Genomic DNA, 15,652 nt, shown 5'->3' with positions numbered 1-15,652 from the left:
TACAATTTAATAGTACTATTAAAAATGTTCTTGTAATAGTACAAGAAATCTAGACATATGAAGGCAATTAGCTCATCTTTTTATTGTTATTTTAATTCCATAAATACTGCATTTTGAACCCAGGAAACTTTAATTTTTTTTTATTTAGTCAAATTTGTTGATCCTTTATATACCTATTTGCATCATTTTTATTCTTCAGACGTTTCTGTAGGTAAATAATTTTATTCCTAGATTTTTCTTTAGTGCTTAATTTTAAGTGCTTAGTTCACCTTTTATGAGAAATGTTTTATTGCATGGAATAAGTTGGAAATATTTCTTGACTTTTATTTTCCAAATGGCTAATTTTCCCAACATCTTTTATTGAAAAATGTTATTTCATGTTTTGTTTTCTTACAATATTGTTTCCATTCATTAATGGTGATGTGTGAGATATGATTCAGGGTCATTAACTTTGTTTCACTGGTATTATTTCTTAAATTATGCACATAAATTTAATGATTTTAAAATTGAATATTTTATGATGCTCAAGAAAAAGTACATGAAAATGTGTAGACAAATGACAATAAAAAAGTAAATAAAAGATGGGCTATTAGTCTGTGGGTATAGATTTGTCATAATCAAATCTGAAAAAAACAATTATAATACCAATTTTTTAAAAAATGGTAAGAATATAAACACATCTTCTTGTGTTTATAGAAAATGTACCTGGGGAAAAAGCCACTTATCTACTTATGGATGTTTATTTTCTCCATGTGTTTTCAAATATGTTTATCATTTTCTGTTTTAAAACTTTTGAATGTTTTTGATATTTTTAAACCTTGCTAGGTTGGAAAGTTGATAAACTTTAGTGCTACCTTATTCTAACTTGCTCATTATTAACCATATTCTCTGATATTAGAGTTAGAAATCCCAATTTACAATTTTATGTCACAAAAAAACATAGCAGCAGTTCACCATTAATAATTCTGCCAAAGAGCAAAGATATTGAGAAGGAAAGTGGGTCCTGAAACTATGGAGACATACCGAGATGATAATACTATGTCCTGAATTCATGACTTTGAAATATTAAAACGTATGGCTTTCAAATACCAAGTAATGTATGGGTGGATTAAATTTTAAGAGCTCCCACCTCACTACCCACACTTTTGTGTAATCTCCCTTTGAGTCAAGGCAGAATCTGAGATCTAGCAGCATATGAAAAAGATGGTCACCATATCACTGATGATTGTGTTCTGTTATACTATAAGGGGAGGGGTTTTAAAAAAAATTACTAAAAATATAACTAAAGCCCATGATAAGTAGATTTGAAGATAATTAAAAGAGAGATTCTCCTTATATCCTTTAAACAGTGAACTCCTTTTGTGAGATTACCTATGAAGGAGAGAACATGCCAAAGACCTGATAGTGGGCTCCAAAAGCTGAGATCAGTTCCTGAAGGACAGCAAGCAAGAAAACGGAGACCACAGCTGGGTGCGGTGGTGCACACCTGTAATCCCTGTGGCTCAGGAGGTTAGGGCAGGAGGATTGCAAGTTCAAAGCCAGCCTCAGCAAAAGCAAGGTGCTAAACAATTCAGTGAGACCCTGTCTCTGAATAAAATATAAAATAGGGCTGGGAATGTGGCTCCATAGTCAAGTGCCCCTGAGTTCAATCCCCTGCACGAAAGAAAGAAAGAAAGAAAGAAAGAAAGAAAGAAAGAAAGAAAGGAAGGAAAACTGAGATGTCAATCATATAGCTGCAAGAAAATAAATTCTTCTAATAACCTGAATCAGATTCTCCCTCAAAAAAGCCTCCCTATAGGAAAAAAGGTTGGCAGGGGACTTGATTGCCACCCTATGAAACCCTAAGCAGAAATACCAGCTAAGCATTGCCTAGAATTCTGATTTACAGAATCTTGGAGATAAGAAATGAATGTTATTTAAAGGGGCTATATATTTGTAATCTCTTACACACTTAAAACAGATAACGGATACATGTATGTCAGAGTATTTTTCCCCCAGAGAGTGGGAAGTAGAATCAATGTATTGGGAAAATTGTCATTGATCAAACCATTTATTTGCTTATCTCCTAATAAACTCTGATGTATAATTGCCAACATTAAAATCATAATATATTGACCACCAAATGATAGATTCAGGCATTTTAAGATAATGTATGTATTACTAAATCATGTTATTTCAATGTAATGTCATAGAAATGGAATTTCATGTCAATATCAATGTCAAATAAGATGTTTACGTTTTATCTGTTTTACAAACCAGCATAAGAATTTTTCACTGGACATATACTTCAGAACAGGAAAGCAACATTTTGAACTCAACAGAAGCTGAAATATATACTATTTTTAGCTTAACTAGAGGTTAGTCCATTTCTTATACACTATCTTTACTAATTTTTTAACACTAAAATCAAGCTTAAAGTTCTACTAGTGTCTTTCAGATGTAGGGCAATTTGGAAAATCCACTTAGAGGCAGGTCCTTTTCCAGTGATGGCTGAAAAAATCATTAGAACTTATTTCAAGCACTTTTCTCAGTCAGCATCATGAATTCAGAAATAAAATATCATTATTAATAATTAAATACCAAAATAAAATGGCAAAGCTGTTTTAGATCATGACTTTTCATTTATATAGAACAGATTATCTTTCATATTTTTCTCTCATACACTTTTGCAAAGAGAGATTCATATTCTGTTTGTCAGTGGACTCATCCAACTGTGAATAAAAATATCTGCTATCCTATCTACTCAGTGGTTCCCTTCTGCTGTTATACTATGTGTATTTTATAGGGCCCAACACTTTTATTTGATGTCTGAGTCCATTTTCTGCTGGTATAATGGAAAACCAGACTGGAAAATTTATAAATAAAAGGTATTTATTTACTCACTGTTCTGGAGGCTAGGAAGTTCAAGATCAAGGGTTCATCACATCTAGTGAGGACCTTCTTATTGAATCACAAAACAGCATCATGTGGCAAGAGAGCACAAGCAAGACAGAAGTTGGGTGCTGAATTTAGTCCTTTCATCAGGAGCCACTCATATAATAAAAAAATCCACAAGAGCAATTATGGCACTAATCCATTTGTAATAGCAAATTCATGAAGACCAAATCACCTATTAAAGGTCCCACCTTTTAATATTATGAAAATGGTAATTGAATTTCAACCCAAGTTGAAAGAGGACATTCAACCGTAATACTCAATAAAAGGAATTTGCCAATAACAAATACTCCTGACTCTGAGCATACTTGTCATTCCTTTTTTACAGTTTTACAAGCTTCTTAGAAATAATGTTTCTGTCTTTGCTACAAGATGTGTAATTTTCAGCAGTAGTTCTACAGTGTTGGTGTCTTTTGTCTCTTTTTGGATGATATTCATTCAATATAGAAAAAAACATTTTTTTTCAATTATTTTGTCTCAGTTTACCAGAAAGAGAACTTTGAAGATGAAGATTAAACAAAGTAAAGATAGTTTTGCCCAAAATATACTAAACACTGGAATTAACTATGCATTTAATAACATACAATATTTTGATATTATACTTATAATATCAAAATATTTTATATTTTCTATGAGCATTTTTCCTCTTTCAGCTACTTGTTCAAAATAGTTAGTGTTATGTTCACTACAAATGCATTACAAACATTCATAATCTACAGTTTTGCTAAAGTCTGTTCTCATTGAACTTTATACTGTTACTCTAAATTTTGGTATTTCTATTAGTATTGCCATCACTAGTGTTATGTATCAATTAATGATGTTACAGTCAATCCCTTAGTTTTAATTGTTGCTATACTTCAGCATTATGGCAACACAAAAATATTTAAAAAAAAACATAAATAGTAGTATGCAAATACCATGAAAATATGTTAACTGAGTATATTTATATCTTCATAATTATGCATTAAAGCAGAAAATCTCACTGTTACAGCATAGTAATAATTCAGAAGACAAATTAAGGTGATGCTCTTTCTGAGATCAGATACTTCTAAAAGTTTTTATTAATACTTACAACAATATTATGAAGAAAGTATAATTATAAGCCCCAATTTATACTAGAAAGAAGGAAGGCAGAGATTGAATAATTTTTCCAATATCTCAGAAGTGTTAAGTATAAAGTCAGATCATATGAACAGTGTGACTGTGGAGTTGAATCCTCAATAAATATGCACTCTTAGATTTTATTCAACTAATGATCTGTTGTAAACAATCCTTGTTATTTTGAGACAGAGTTAAGATTTTCTGTTTACCAGCCCCGTAAAGGGTGGTAGGATAAAGTTATCACCAGCCTCTCCTAAGTGTTTGTGGTGGAAATACTCCAGGTGAGAATGGTTTCTCTATCAATATATGTGAATGTGAAATGAATAATTTGAAGTGATTTTAACATTTTTGCTTATGAGAAGTGATTGGTTAACCAGGAGCTCTTTTGCCTATTTTCTTCATGACTAGAGAGTGAGGGAGGATGATGTTTCAGAAATAGAAATTAACACAGTCAAATCTTCAAATAAGCTGATGATAGAGCTATGATGTTATTTTCTAACAGGAGAATCCTTTCTGTGGATACAATGAGGAACACCTGCTTGACCAGATTTGTTGCTGATGAACAAACCATGAGCTATGGAATGGTGGAGCATGAATCTGCATGGAACCTGAAAAATGTTACATAAATACATAATTATGTAACTTAGTGAAAAATGGGTATATTTCATGCCCAAAAAGGTTCCTTCTGTGTTAAGTAATGTGGCCTCCAACATCATTAAAATCTCACAGGTCAATTCAGGTCAGAGTGTATTGATAATGGCTAAACACAACCCACAGAGAGATATCGGAGATCCCAGACCTCTTTCTGCTTTTCTTGAACCTCATGATGTTTATCCTTAAACCTAATGGGAAAACTTGATATTCACTCACATCTCTTCACCTCATGAATCTGATTTGACAATAGGATATATAACATATCAGATCATGGAGTGCAATATCAAAGTCATTATACATAGTTTGGAAGTCAATTAACTTTGCTAGTAGATTTTTTAAGTTTAAAGAGTAAATTGATTTTTCCTGTTAATAATAGAGGATCTTGCTGCAACTAGATTTATTTCCTCAAGTTTATTATTTTATTAACCAGATTTAAGTTGCCATTGAAACTTTGCTTTCGATGAGACAAACAATAGTGCATTCACACTCCCACAAAACCTTTGGGCTAACTAGTATAAAAGCAACTGTACTCTATCATAACTTATCATATGATAAACTCATTTTTTTACCTTAAATTTCAAAACTATTTTTTAGCTTCTAAGTAATATATTACCATTAGTTCTTGTTTTTTCTGTTTATTGGCCAACAAAAATTATTCTCGACCTGATGGAAATGAGTTTATAACACAATAGAAATGCAAGAGTAAGGATACAATTATCATGTAATGTTCAAAAAAAAAGCACTTAAAAGTCATTCATGCTCCTTTGTTTTAGTCAGCTTTTTTACTGTTGCAACCAAAAGAACTGATTAGAACAATTTTAGAGGAGGAAAGGTTTATTTAGGGGCTCACAGTTTCAGAGGTCTCAGTCCATAAGTGGCTGCCTCCATTACTATAGGCTCAAGGTGAGGCAGGACATCATGGCGGAAGGGTGTGGCAGAGGGAAGCAGCTCCCATGGATCAGAAGGAGAGAGAGTGGTCTCCACTTGCCAGATACAAATATATACCCCAAAAGCCACACCCCAATTACAACTTCCAGCCACACCCTACCACTCAACTGACTACCACTCAGTTAATCCCCAGGGGATTAACTCGCTGATTGGGTTAAGACTCTCACAACCCAATCATTTATCCTCTAAACCTTCTTGCATTGTCTTACATGTGAGCTTTTGGTGGATATCTTACTTCCAAACCATAAGATTCTTGAACAATATATGATAGAATTTTGAATAATTTTATAATAATTTTGTACCAGATTTTATAGTGCTCAAAAAACATAAAGTCAACTTTTAGGAAATGAAAATGGCTTATATATAATATTAATTTCTTTCAAAATTAAGCTTAGAAAATTATCCCAAGGAAAATAATGATTTATTTACAGTTGTATTGCAGTCATTATAACAAATTTAAAGTGGTAAGTATATACTGTAATCTCTGCAAGATTAGTTTATGATGCAATACTTACTACCTTTCCTTTTTAGAAAAATAAATAATTAAATGAAGTAAAAATCAGTATGAATGCTGCAGCTGGGGAAATGGCTTTGGGAAGAATGCAATCACTGACCAAAACCTCAATCAATTACTCACTAAATGACATATATTTGTTTCTCAATTCTGGTGGCCTCATAGGCAAAAATACACACTTTATTCAAAGTTTGCCTGACCACACTAGAAAATGTACTCGCTGCTCCAACATATCACTGCTTATGCCATCACTCTCTCATTTTTCCAACGGATTAACAACTATTTATATTTATTTATTTATTTACTTGCATACTTATTTATCTCTCCCCAGTGGAAAATTCACAAAGACAAGGATATTTTCCAACTTGTTTCCAGATTATATTCTCAGTGTATAGAGTACTCTCTAACACATAACAGAGACTCAATGCTTTCATATTAAATAAATGAGTGAAAAAAATAATTCCTTACTCTTTGAACTGGGGCCAGATGCATTTTTAATGCTTATAAACTTTGCAAATACATATCACAATGCATTTATTCATAAATATGGTATAAATCTTGTCTTATGGTAAATATAAATGTAATTTTAGCCAGTAGCAGTTTCGCTACATATTTCATAAGTTGGTGACAACTTGATTACCATGCCCTTTTATATGGAAAACTAAGAAAAAGTAAAAATCATCATTTGTTACAGCAAAGAAACATCTTAGTTCTGAATTGAATGTTTTCTCATGTATTTTAATTATTACTAAAAATAACTATTTTAAGGAATATCAAACAAGAGAAAGTCAGGAATTAAAATCTTGCTACTATCTTCCACATAAGCTCTTAATGTAAATGCAAAACTCATGGATTACTTCTCATAAGTTAAACATCATAAGAGTATTTTAGAAGAAGTATTATCACTCTCTAATAATAATAATAGAGCCGGAGTAAAAGTTATTCAGTTATCATAAAAGTTCTTTCTGACACACAGTATAAAATTGGCATTTTTCTCCGGTATATGTAGTTAATGCAAATGAAATCATAGCCTCAACAAGCTTTGGGAATGAACAGAAGGTCCAAGAGTCAACAAAAGTGAGCCTCCTGCAATAGGAAAGGTTTCAATTTTGCCATTTTCTAAACACAGAAAAATGTATCCCTGCAATTCAGAATATTGAATGTCTTATGGAAAGCGAAAGGTCATTTGTAACTGTCCAAAGGATTGATGGAGTTGAGATACCTCCTTGACCTTCACCCTGCACTCATAAAGAATAGTTTCAGATGACAGAGCATCAGGCAAGTTTTGAGAAAAAAAAATGTCTTTTCTTCTTTTATATTGCATAGCAAGATTGTTACCTGATATTTTCTTTCATAATTGTATGTCAAGATTTAATTACCTTGTGTCTTCCCTCATTAAAAGTTAACTGTCATCTAATGCTCCTGAGCAATGTGATTTGGACTAATTCAAGCAGTTCTCCCTGCCTTTGCCATTGTTTTCCATCTCAGTTTCTCCAGTAATTGCTTTGGAAGCCTCACAAACCATGTCAAGGTCATCCTTTACAAATACTAACCACTACATCCTCAACACATACATGCCCCAATTAGTTATTGTCTATTAAGGATACATACTATGAAAAGCACTCACTTTCCTATAATTCAGTGAGTTTTTAATCCCTAAAACTTTTTTAAAAATCTAGTAAAAAATCTTAGTGTAGCTATGAAAAATACAATAGAAATGAGACACAACACTCACAGCTATTGAATTAGTGTGTATATATGTGTTTATGTTTGTGCGCTTACCACGTTTGTCAACTGTAAAATATCTATGACTTAAAGTGGTTTATGATCTCTAAACTTTGAACTTGCATGATAGAAAATATGTTATTATGCAATACTTTCTATGCAAAATAATGCTACTGACACACTCTGTGGAGGGCATTTGCTTCTAACTGTTTTACTCATAATAATGATGGATTTGAACTGATCCTACTGCCTCTATTGTCATTTAAGCTCCCTTTATATTTCAGCTTGTACAGGGCAGCAGCCACTTAACTTCTCGTGGTTTCCAGTGTTAGCCAATTCAAATTTGTAATCCTTTATTTCTCATATAATAAAGAGAATAATAAAGGAAAGATCCTTAAAAGTTCCAGAGAAGATGAGAGAATGTAGAAATAATGCAACAGGAACCACAGGAAAATTTTTAAAAATTACGTTAAGGAAAATGAATTGCAGTATTTTGAAATACTGAGTAGTCATAATAAAACAAACACATTTATTGATCTTCAGCTTTTTGAATGAATGTATAAACATGTGGGTAATTTTAGTAACAAAATAAATACTGAAGATGTAAAGATACATGCAAATAAGTATGAATTTAGGTTTTTTTAAGCAATGAAGGAGAGAAAAGTAGATATTGCTATTGTATACTTCAAAGTTGAGAATCAAATGGTAATGTCAACTGTTGAAGAAATACAAAAATGACTATACTGTGTATATTATTTAAATACAATGTTTTCCAATTAAGACATGAAAATACTGCCAACTCTACTAGAAAGAAATGAGAGAAGAAATAGGAGGGAGTTGGTAAAATAAGCTAAGTACTTAATTTTTCAAGATTTCAATTAAAACATAGTTATTAAATTTTAAAAATAGCACTATAAAGCTTAATGTAGGAGAATTAAAATATTAATCATTAACAAGTGACTGCCTTTATGAAATGGCAAATATTTGTTGAGAGAACTAATGGTTACCTGTTTGTTTATTTTCCCACATGCAAAGAAATATCAGTTTTTGTTTGTTTGTTTTAATTGTGAGCCCTGCTGTACTATGAATTACTTGAAAAAACATTTAAAAATGAATGCAGCTTCTCACAATGAAAGAGATGGATTATTTTAAAACAGAATACAGGCATAGTGAAAATCTAAGAAATAAGAAAAATAGTTTGAGTGGACAAGGGTCTATTTTAGAGGGTTAAGAAAACAGAAAGAAAGGAATTTGAGCTGAAAGAAATATTAGGCAAAACTAAACTTGGTGAAATGAAGAGGCAACCATACATGTTTTTAAGACCCAAACCTAATATTTAGAGTCTTTAGAAAATTGGCTATAATTGTTTTTGACACTGATAACTATCTGGGGGGGAAAGTGATAACTCAAAAGTTACAGTGTATAATTCTTAGATGGTGTACAACTCTGATAGCTCAATTTTAATAGAAATGATGAGATATTTTGTTTTTAAATTTATCTCCATGGTCCATGGCTAGGAACTTCACTTTTTATCTTATAACACTGAACATCTTCATAATAATGTTGAACTATTTAGCACTTTCACCAGCTATGATGATTAATCTTCTGCCTCAACTTAATTAGGCCATGGAATACCCAGAAAAGTGGTTGAGTATTATTTGGAAATGGGTCTGTGATAGTATATCTGACAGAGCTCATCACAGGAATTGAACTGAGGAAAACAAATGGCCCTCCCCATCTGATCCCTTGAGGGCCCAAACTGAATAAAAAGGCCAAGGAAAATTAAATTCACTCTTTTCTTAACTGCTCTAGCTAGGATGTCAGTCTTCTCCTTCCCTCCGTGCTCCTAGTTCTCAGGTTTTAGGTTTGAACTGGAGTCTACACCATCAGTTTTCTGGTTCTCAAACCTTAGAACTATGAAAAAGTTTTCCTGGGTCTCCAGGTAGTAGATGGCAGATCATGGAACCTCTCTGCTTCCATAACCATGTGGGTCAATTCCTTATAAGAAATTTCATTCTCTCTCTCTCTCTCTCTCTCTCTCTCTCTCTCTCTCTCTTTCTATTTCACTAGCCTGTTTCTCTGGAAAATCCTGATTAATAAATCTAATTTTCCAAAATTTGAACATACTGAAAACAAAATTAAGATTTGGGGCATTAATTTTGCTCAGGAAAAAAGTGGCGCAACATAATACAAAATAAATTATTTTTATATGTACTAAAATACAATACAGTATTCTCCACATTAGACATGTCTTTTCCTAGGTTCTGTCTTCTAATTCTAGTCTTCTGTATCTTTTACTCCAGCTGTCCTCCATATACTTCAGTTTGCACATGCCTAATTTAAAAAAAAAAAAAACCTGAAATCTGACATTTTCCAAAATCTGAAATTTTTTCATTGCCAATAGGATGTCACAAGTGGGAAATGCCACACTTGGCCTCATGTAGTGGGTTTTAGTCATAATGCAGGTGCATTAAAAAAGGTTGTATAAAATATCTTCAGGTTATGTGTTTAAGACATGTGAAACACAAATGAATTTCATATTTTAACTTGGGTGTCATCTCCATGACATCTCATAATGTTTGTGTGAATTTCCTAAATCCAAAACCATCTGACATATTTATGTTCTCAAACATTTCAAATAAAACATATTTAGCCTATACTCAAATATGAGTCTTCTTTTTGCCATCTCTTTTAATTACACAATTTCTTTTTTTGAAATTTAGGCAAGAGCCATAAATGTTTCTTACTACCTAATCAATGTTTTTTTTTCTCTTTTTAAATTTTATTTATTTTAGTTTGATATATGTGAGAGCAGAATGCAATTCAATTTATAATACACAAATAGAGCACAATTTCTCATGTCTCTGGTTGTACACAAAGTAAAGTCACACCATTCATGTTTTCATACATGTATTTAGGGTAATGATGTCCGTCTAATTTCACCATCTTTCTTAACCCCATGCCTTCCCCTCCCCCTCCTCCCTTTTGCCCTATCTTAAGTTCCTCTATTCCACCCATGCTCTGTCCCCCATCCCCATTATGATTCAGCATCCTTGTATCAGAGGAGACAATTGGCATTTGATTTTTTGATCTTTTTTTTCCAATTAGCATTATATTTTCCAACTCCATTCATTTACCTGCAAATGTCATGATTTTATTCTCTTTTAATGCTGAGTAATATTCCATTGTGTATACATACCACATTTTCTTTATCCATTCATCTACTGAAGGGCATCTAGGTTGGTTCCACAATTTAGCTATTGTGAATTGTGCTACCATAAACACTGATGTGGCTGTGTCCCTAAGGAGTGGAATAACTGGGTCAAATGGTGGTTCCATTCCAAGTTTTCTGAGGAATCTCCATACTGCTTTCCCTATTGACTGCAACAATTTGCAATCCCACCAGCAATGTATGAGTGTTCCCTTCTCCTCACATCCCCACCAACACTTATTGTTGTTTGTATTCTTTTTTTTTTTTTTTCAATTTTTTTTTATTGTGGGTTGTTCAAAACATTACANNTCCCCTCCCCTCCTCTCTCTCTACCTCCTCCACTGTATAACCCTGAGGGTCTCCTTCCATTACCATGCAATTTCCCTTCTCTCTCCCTTTCCCTCCCACCTTTCGTCCCTGTTTAATGTTAATCTTCTTCTCCTGCTCTTCGTCCCTACTCTGTTCTTAGTTACTCTCCTTATATCAAAGAAGACATTTGGCATTTGTTTTTTAGGGATTGGCTGGCTTCACTTAGCATAATCTGCTCTAATGCCATCCATTTCCCTGTAAATTCTATGATTTTGTCATTTTTTAATGCGGAGTAATACTCCATTGTGTATAAATGCCACATTTTTTTTATCCATTCGTCTATTGAAGGGCATCTGGGTTGGTTCCACAGTCTTGCTATTGTGAACTGTGCTGCTATGAACATCGATGTAGCAGTGTCCCTGTAGCATGCTCTTTTTAGGTCTTTAGGGAATAGACCAAGAAGGGGAATGGCTGGGTCAAATGTTGTTTGTATTCTTAATAGCTGCCATTCTGACTAGAGTGAGATGAAATCTTAGAGTACTTTTGATTTGCATTTCTATAATTGCTAGAGATGTTGAGCAGTTTTTCATATATTTGTTGATTGATTGTTTATTATCTTATGAGAAGTGTATGTTCATTATTTGGCTCATTTATTGATTGGCTTATTTGGGTTTTTTGTTTTGATTGTTAAGATTTTTTAGTTCTTTAAATACCTAGAGGTTAGTGCTCTCATATGTGTGTACTAGAAATTTGCTCCCATTCTGTAGGCTCTCTATTCACTTTACTGATTGTTCCTTTTGCTGAGAAGAAGCCTTTATTGATTCTTGATTTTAATTCTTGTGCTAAAAAATATGGAACGCTTCACGAATTTGCATGTCATCCTTGCTCAGGGGTCATGCTAATCTTCTCTGTATTATTCCAACTTTAGTATATGTGCTGCCAAAGTGAGCACCTGATCAATGGCTTTTGAAAACATTTAATAAACTTAATCCACACCTATGAATGTATTTTCACATTCATAAGTGTCTTAAAAATACATTTCTCCTTGAAATCATGTATTCATAAGCAATACCTTTGGATCCTTGCAATTACCCAGTGGAATATGTAGTATTGTGGATGCTAATTTGTTTTTGATAGTTTACTGTTCACAAAAACACTTCGACAAACTGTTATGAGCTCACTGTATTCCCCTGTAATTTATATATTGAAATCCCAATTCCCAGTAACTTAGAATGCAATCTTATTTTTTTTACTATTTTTTTATTTTAAGTTTTTTTATTCTAATTTGTTATATATGATAGCAGAATGCATTACAATTCATATTACACATATAGAGCACGATTTTTCATATCTCAAAATACATTCACACCATTAGTGTCTTCATACATGTACTTAGGGTAAAGATATCCATCTCATTCCATCATCTTTTTTGCCCCCATACCCCCTTCTTTCCCCTCCCACCCCTTTGCCCTATCTAGAGTTCATCTAATCCTCCCATGCTCCTCCTCTAGAATGAAATATTATTTGAAGACAGGATCTTTAAGAAGATCATAAATTTAAAGTAAGATCATTAAGGTAGGACCTTGTCCAATAAGTCTTGGGTCCTTATAAGAAGGGGAAACTTGTACACACAAAAATTGATGATATGAAGAGACACAAGAAGACAATGTCAACCTACACGCCAAGGAGCGTGCTGGAACATTTTCTCTCATTACAATGCTCAGACGGAAACAACCCTGGAAGTTTGGACTTGTGTTTTCCAGAAGAGTAAAATGATAAATTTCCACTGATTGAGCCATCCAGTTTGTGATTATGATAGACATTGTCAGCTGATACACGCACCATCTTATTTGATGATTATATGTCCATCATGTTTTTCATTGCTATTTTCATTTAAGTGAAAGAAGGAAATATGTACTATTAGATTTTTTAAAAGCCCTGTATTTATTCCATTGATTCTCTCTGACAGTAATTCCCTTCCTTGTATTTTCTTCCAGCTAAACTCCATTTTTGAAACACTTTTAAAAGCATGTTTTTCTTCCAGAGGATTGGCAGGGATAGTATGAAGTAAATTTTCTTCACATTCCCTAATCACACTCAGTGCTCAACTCAGATTTTGTAACTTTTCCTTCAGAAAATCCTTTCAAACCCCAAATTAAATTTACTGTGTCTTCAGAATCCCCCACCCTGCAGCATCATGCAATCCCATCACTAGTGACTCCTTCAGACTCATCTTAGTCTTCTAATGTGCCCTTTGCTCTGACTCCATTTTTAAAAGTCTGAAACTATGCCTAGAACTTTTATGCTTGTCTTAAATCAGGCAATTCCTGTCTTTCATTTCTCAGTATAAAGGTCACTTTTTCACCAAAACTCTCCTTTGAACTTCTGTTTTCCAGAACAGTGAAACAATAAATTTCCACTGTTTCTATTCTCTTTCTTTTCAAATCTTTCTATTAGGCAATTTCATAGACACTTGTATTTATCAAAGAATGTGCCTCAAATATAATTAAATGTAACAAATCTTTTAATATTTTAATTTTGTCAAAAAACACATAAAATAAAATTTACTCTCTTACCCATTTTAAGTGCATACCCGTAAAAGTTAAATTTTTTATCCTTGATATCAATTCCTTGTGACTGAAGTTATGTTTTATTCATAACTTATCAGCTAGTATCTCACATAGGACAGTAGTGGATGCTTATTTGATGTTTAAAAAATATTTGTTGAATGAATAATTTCTTTTTTATTTGCTTGCCTTCAATCTTGATGGCAAGAACTGTGTGATAAGCAACTCTGAATGATTGACACATAGTGACTCTCAAAAAATATTGTGAAATCATTCATTTATTTAAAATATTTGTTAAGTGCTTATAAAATGCCAGACCCTATGTTTAGCCCTGTAGACATATCTATGGATAAGACCAACAAAAATTTGCCTCTTGGATGTTAAAACTTGTGAAATGACAGAATAAATAACTAAATAAATACATAGATGAGATAAATAACAATTATCTTACATATGAAGGAATTAATAGCTTAGTGATATGATATAGATTAACTGGCCAGGACTCAGTTCACAGGTATTCAATAAATATTTGTTAAGTTTATGAAGAATGATCATAGACTGTATGGTAAAGAGAGAGTTCTCTGATGAGACAGAACTTAAGTCTAGAGCTATGAAGTTGACTCCAGGTAGGAAATCATATGCACAGGGAGTTAGTGAAATATCATTTAGACAGATAAAAATGAAAATTTATAGAGGTTAAATTGTAAAATAATTGGATTTGCACAAGCAAAAGAAAAGACCAGTGAAGCTGAATTTGAGTTCAATAATGTGAATTTGGAAGATTAGATAGCAGCCTCATAGGTAGAGAGCTCAGCATTCACTGTCAGTGCATTAACCTCTGGAGAGATTTAAGTTTGCAGTGTAATCTGGCTTGTGTGTTTGTTTGAAAAATTACTCTGACTTTGTGCTTAATGGAGTGTAAGGGCAGAGGCTGAGGCAGAAGCTACTGTGTTAAGGAGGCTGTGAGGTAGCATCTGGATAAAAGATAGTAGCACCTTAACTCACATGGTAGAAGTTGAGATGGAAGAAAGAATAATTTGTTCAGTGTTTAGAGCCAAGAAAATTTTGCCAGGGATTACCTAAGGAGTTTAAGGAAAAGGCAGGTTTCAAGGTTGGTTTCTATTCCAAATCTCTATTCTTCCTGTGCATTCTTAATCCAATTATAAAGTATTAGCTATGCGAGTAGTATAACCTAGAACTATGAAAAATTTAACTAAATCACTTGGAGTTTGAACACAGTCCATCTAATTAAATTAATGCTGGATACAAATTGATCTCTTTTTCAATTCTACAGCTCATGTATTTTGTATATAGCTTGTGTTCAACAAATATTTGTCAATGAATGTCTGAATCTTAGATGAGAGAAATGTCCAAATAGAAAACATCATTACATATTTGGATTTGGTTTGGGAATTCATTTTTACTACATAAGTATAAAATCTATTGCATTATAAAAACTACATTCAAATATATAAGAGCTTTAGGTTCAGAGTTTAAAGACGTGAACCACATGTACTGTGTTTAAAATTCTTATAAAAATAGATTGGAAGAGTAAGAGGAAAAATAAGGAGAAGAGAAAGAGGAAAAGGAGAGAAGAATCAAAAAGGAAAAGTTTGTAGTAAACAAAATGTGAAGTAAAAAAACTACTGGCTTGAACATTTTCAAAGTCACTTCAAAAATGCCTCTAGC

At 32.7% G+C, this 15,652-nt stretch overlaps 1 non-coding gene across 1 annotated transcript; it reads right to left on the bottom strand.

Moving 5' to 3' along the window:
- Positions 1 to 12,241: 12,241 nt before the first annotated feature.
- LOC125610593 lies at positions 12,242 to 12,348 on the bottom strand. Its single transcript, XR_007340598.1, has one exon. It is a non-coding gene; the product is annotated as a U6 spliceosomal RNA (small nuclear RNA).
- Positions 12,349 to 15,652: the final 3,304 nt, after the last annotated feature.

Source organism: Marmota marmota, unplaced genomic scaffold (assembly GCF_001458135.2).
Source record: "Marmota marmota marmota unplaced genomic scaffold, marMar, whole genome shotgun sequence".
Lineage (NCBI taxonomy): Eukaryota > Metazoa > Chordata > Mammalia > Rodentia > Sciuridae > Marmota > Marmota marmota.
Note: the sequence above shows the minus strand (reverse complement) of the source record. Positions and strands in the feature narration are given on the sequence as shown.